Genomic DNA, 6,000 nt, shown 5'->3' with positions numbered 1-6,000 from the left:
ACATTCGCTAGCTTACGTTAGCTAATGTCAGTCAAAGATAGAACAAACAAACAAACATGTTTTCTCTGCTGAACATTGCTACCAGTCTAGCAGTGGCTACCATGGCATAGGCTAAATTTATTGACAGTGTGTCAACCAAAAGATAGCTATATGATTTAGCTGATGGCTTTCAGAGTTCCATATAGGACTGAAACGTTAATTACACAGCTAGGCTAGCAAGCTAGCTCATATTAGGTTACCTCTAATTGAGAATCTTAAGTTTTGTTGTGAAAGAAAAAAATAATATGGTATCGCATCACTTCTCAGCTGTCGTCGAAATGGATTCCCAGCCAGAAATTCCCTCTGATAATCTTTGGTCATGCATCAATCTTGATAGCCGCAAGCCACTGGCAGAATCGGGGTGAATCTCTTGCCTAAGAGAAGATGTGAGATTACTGTGTGTTGGCCGTTCGAAGTAAACAACGCCATTATTCTAGTTTGTGGGCACGGCCCATTTACTGTACCTAGGGGGCTGTATCACCATTCGCTATGTATACCGGACTTTATGATTCACTATGAGCAGTCAAACACACAGGGAGTCAAAACTTCCCCATTCTACCAGTGAAATTAAAATGGGCTAGTTCTAGCTTGTGGTTTGGATAATTGTGATGTTTATGATAAAAACAGAACGTTGTTTATATAGTAATGACTATATGCCATGGCAGAGCCAGAGTGAAATTTCCTGCAATTATACACATTTTTCCAAGGGGCAGAGAGAACATTTTGCAATTTTATAATTAACTTCATGCAATTCTACTCATTTTGCAATGGGGCGTAGAGATACATTTGCAGTTTTACAGTTAATTTCCTGTAATTTTACGCATTTTGCCGTGGGATGGGGCCCGGGGACGTCCTAGCGGCAGGGGGCCCTAAGCGACCGCTTATGCCCAGGGTCGGCCCTGTTTACAAGTATGCACAGTACTAGACATACATAATCCAGGCTGGTGATACTGCTGCCTGCTTAGACTTGCTCTCTAAACACATAATAGGTGGAGGATGACATAAAGGACCAGCGAAATAGAGCACATGATGAAACGTAAGGCCATCTTTGACTTGGCCTTGCTTGCCAAACCACCCCCTTGAAGTGGCTTACACATTACACAGTACTACAGACAGAGGTGACACCTCGGGTGAACACTAAGTTGTTCAAGTCTCTTATCACAGGTTGAAATCTTTTTAGAAAATAAAAGAAGGAGAGAAAATGGAGAAGTAAAAGGAAAGTGGGTGGAAGTGTGTCTGGGGCGGCAAGTGATGTTGTGACACAATTCTGAAATAAACCAACGCCCTCTCTCTCTCCTCTTTTGCAGTGTGCCCTTCGGGGCATTTTAACATGAATGACTGCCTCTACACAGCACTAGACTGCCACACACAATCCAATACTCGCATTAAAGAAACCATGCGCACAACTTTATGAAATTTGTATTCAATATGTTCACTTCTCTTCCCTTATATTCCTATTCCCCACCTTGGCCTCTCTCTCCCTTTCCACTGCTACCAAACAGACAAGTGTCCCTGACATGTTTTCAGCTCCAGCTTCCTTCTTGCCCAGAAGCACTGCTGGTGTATCTCGTTAGTTCTCACACAGCCAACTTCTCCTCTCCACTTTGCCAGGAGAAAAGGGGATAAAAGGAGATAGAGGGGAGGAGAAAAAGTTAGGCTTAACTAATTGCATCCATGAGAAAGGCGATGCGGAGAAGGACACAAAGGAAAAATGAGATATGAAAGGGTTATTCGCTCCCTATGGACAGAGTCAATACATACTGTGCTTACAAGGCTGTTTCATCATGCTGACTGTTTTATTTGGATCCACAATGGAACATTGTGACTCTTAAATAACCTATTCTAATCTACTATATTTATGCCTTTGTAGGACAAGAGTCCATATGAGTACTTGATACAACAATCTCTTCAGTGTTCCTTGTCTTCACATACATTAGCCTAGGTTCTTAGCAATTATAGGTTTTCGCTTAAAGCGCAACTGCCCCCTAAAACAACTAATTTAAAAAAGAGCCTATGTCACAAGCATTTATTCTACTGTCAAAATTAATTTTGGTCATGAAGTCAGTCTCATCCAAAACTGAGTTTTAAACCTGAATATGTCACAACTAAGGTTTGGTTTATTTCAATCCTGCCCACAGCTGGTAGCACTCAAGTAATTATCAATTCGAAGTGCAGCTGCACGTGATCTGATCGTAATGTCCGTGTTAAATTTGGTTTCACTTTGGATATTCACTTTGGCTCTGTATCCACCGGATGTGTACCAAGCTCACTAAAAGTGGCAGTAATAAAGCCTCTCTTGAAAAAGCCGAATCTTGACCCAGAAATTATAAAAAAACTATCGGCCTATATCGAATCTTCCATTCCTCTCAAAAAATTTTGAAAAAGCTGTTGCACAGCAACTCACTGCCTTCCTGAAGACAAACATTGTATACGAAACGCTTCAGTCTGGTTTTAGACCCCATCATATCACTGAGACTGCACTTGTGAAGGTGGTAAATTACCTTTTAATGACGTCAGACCGAGGCTCTGCATCTGTCCTCAAGCTCCTAGATCTTAGTGCCGCTTTTGATACCATCGATCACCACATTCTTTTGGAGAGATTGGAAACCCAAATTGGTCTACATGGACAAGTTCTGGCCTGGTTTAGATCTTATCTGTCGGAAAGATATCAGTTTGTCTCTGTGAATGGTTTGTCCTCTGACAAATCAATTGTAAATTTTGGTGTTCCTCAAGGTTCCGTTTTAGGACCACTATTGTTTTCACTATATATTTTACCTCTTGGGGATGTCATTCGAAAACATAATGTTAAATTTCACTGCTATGCGGACGACACACAGCTGTACATTTCAATGAAACATGGTGAAGCCCCAAAATTGCCCTCGCTAGAAGCCTGTGTTTCAGACATAAGGAAGTGGATGGCTGCAAACTTTCTACTTTTAAACTCGGACAAAACAGAGATGCTTGTTCTAGGTCCCAAGAAACAAAGAGATCTTCTGTTGAATCTGACAATTAATCTGGATGGTTGTACAGTCGTCTCAAATAAAACTGTGAAGGACCTCGGCGTTACTCTGGACCCTGATCTCTCTTTTGAAGAACATATCAAGACTGTTTCAAGGACAGCTTTTTTCCATCTACGTAACATTGCAAAAATCAGAAACTTTCTGTCCAAAAATGATGCAGAAAAATTAATCCATGCTTTTGTTACTTCTAGGCTGGACTACTGCAATGCTCTACTTTCCGGCTACCCGGATAAAGCACTAAACAAACTTCAGTTAGTGCTAAATACGGCTGCTAGAATCCTGACTAGAACCAAAAAATGTGATCATATTACTCCAGTGCTAGCCTCTCTACACTGGCTTCCTGTTAAGGCAAGGGCTGATTTCAAGGTTTTACTGCTAACCTACAAAGCATTACATGGGCTTGCTCCTACCTATCTTTCCGATTTGGTCCTGCCGTACATACCTACACGTACGCTACGGTCACAAGACGCAGGCCTCCTAATTGTCCCTAGAATTTCTAAGCAAACGGCTGGAGGTAGGGCTTTCTCCAATAGAGCTCCATTTTTATGGAATGATCTGCCTACCCATGTGAGAGACGCAGACTCAGTCTCAACCTTTCAGTCTTTACTGAAGACTTATCTCTTCAGTAAGTCCTATGATTAAGTGTAGTCTGGCCCAGGAGTGTGAAGGTGAACGGAAAGGCTGGAGCAACGAACCGCCCTTGCTGTCTCTGCCTTGCCGGTTCCCCTCTTTCCACTGGGATTCTCTGCCTCTAACCCTACTACAGGGGCTGAGTCACTGACTTACTGGTGTTCTTCCATGCCGTCCATGGGAGGGGTGCGTCACTTGAGTGGGTTGAGTCACTGACGTGGTCTTCCTGTCTGGGTTGGCGCCCCCCCCCCCCTTGGGTTGTGCCATGGCGGAGATCTTTGTGGGCTATACTCGGCCTTGTCTTCGGACGGTAAGTTGGTGGTTGTAGACATCCCTCTAGTGGTGTGGGGGCTGTGCTTTGGCAAAGTGGGTGGGGTTATATCCTGCCTGTTTGGCCCTGTCCGGGGGTATCATCGGATGGGGCCACAGTGTCTTCTGATCCCTCCTGTCTCAGCCGCCAGTATTTATGCTGCAGTAGTTTATGTGTCGGGGGGATAGGGTTAGTCTGTTACATCTGGAGTATTCTCTTGTCTTATCCGGTGTCCTGTGTGAATTTAAATATGCTCTCTCTAATTCTCTTTCTCTCTTTTTTTCTTTCTCTCGGAGGACCTGAGCCCTAGGACCATGCCTCAGGACTACCTGGCATGATGACTCCTTGCTGTCCCCAGTCCACCTGGCCATGCTGCTGCTCCAGTTTCAACTGTTCTGCCTGCGGCTACGGAACCCTGACCTGTTCACCGGACGTGCTTGTTGCACCCTCGACAACTACTATGATTATTATTGTTTGACCATGCTGGTCATTTATGAACATTTTAACATCTTGACCATGTTCTGTTATAATATCCACCCAGCACAGCCAGAAGAGGACTGGCCACCCCTCATAGCCTGGTTCCTCTCTAGGTTTCTTCCTAGGTTTTTGGCCTTTCTAGGGAGTTTTTCCTAGGGAGTTTTTCCTAGCCACCGTGCTTCTTTCACATGCATTGCTTGCTGTTTGGGGTTTTAGGCTGGGTTTCTGTACAGCACTTTGAGATTTCAGCTGATGTACGAAGGGCTATATAAATAAATTTGATTTGATTTGATATCCATATGGGGCTAGTTAGAGACCATTGGTAAATTACACAGTGTAAGTGAGACAATATGTTAATTCCAATAGCTCCAAATTTAAATTATTTAAAAACCTCAAACCAACTAGAAATTCTAGAAATTCATATACAAACATTGAACGATTTTAATAAGAAAACTAAAAGGTGTGCAACATGTACATGTTGTCTCCTTTACATTGTGTAATTTATTGACGGTCCCTAACTAACCCCAGCGATAGGCTATCCAAAGTAAAACCAACTTTGCCACGTTCGCACACCAGCCGGCTGAAGCTAATGGGCTAAATAACTTTTCCCCCCTGCGAACACCCACATCAAACCACACCCCGAAACCAACTCACATTTGAATTCAGTCATGGCCGCTAGAATTTCTTAATTAACCAAATCTAAAGTGAGGCCAAATCAAGAAGTGAAGTTGTCATTTAAACTATCCAGATTTGACTATCATCTCTCTTCCTTTGTGGATGCGTTACAAGTTACCACTTCAGTGCAAATCTTGTCTCCCACCTCTCCCCAAGTAAAGACAGTCGGGCACAATAATGGTTGGTCCCAAGATTGATGTACATTACATACAACGCCTTCACACCTCTTTGCTTTTTCTACATTTTGTTGTATTACAGCTTGAATTGAAAATGGTTTAAATGGAACAATTGTGTCATTGGCCTACACACAATACCCCATAATGTCAAAGTGGAATTATGTTTTTGAAATTTCCCTCAGTCGAGTAGTGAATTTCAAACACAGATTCAACCACAAAGACCAGGGAGCTTTTCCAATGCCTTGCAAAGAAGGGCAGCTATTGGTAGATGGATAAAAATAGAAAAAAAGCAGACATTGGATAACCGTTTGAGCATGGTGAAGTTATTAATTACCCTTTGGGTGGTGTAACAATACACCTAGTCACTACAAAGATACAGTCGTCCTTCCTAACTCAGTTGCCCGAAGAAGAAGGTAACCACTCAGGGATTTAACCATGAGGCCAATGGTGACTTTAAAACATCTAATGGCTGTGATAGAAAACTGAGGATGGATCAACAACATTGTAGTTACTCCACAATACTGAAAAGAAGGAAGCTTGTACAGAAAACAAATATTCAAAAAAATGCATCCTGTTCGCAATAAGGCACTAAAGTAAAACTACAAAAAAGGTGGCAAAGAAATGTACTTTATGTCCTGAATACAAAGTGCTATGTTTGGGGCAAATCCAACAC

Source organism: Salmo trutta, chromosome 31 (genome assembly GCF_901001165.1).
Source record: "Salmo trutta chromosome 31, fSalTru1.1, whole genome shotgun sequence".
NCBI classification, from domain to species: Eukaryota; Metazoa; Chordata; class Actinopteri; order Salmoniformes; family Salmonidae; genus Salmo; species Salmo trutta.
This window is presented reverse-complemented; position numbering follows the sequence as displayed.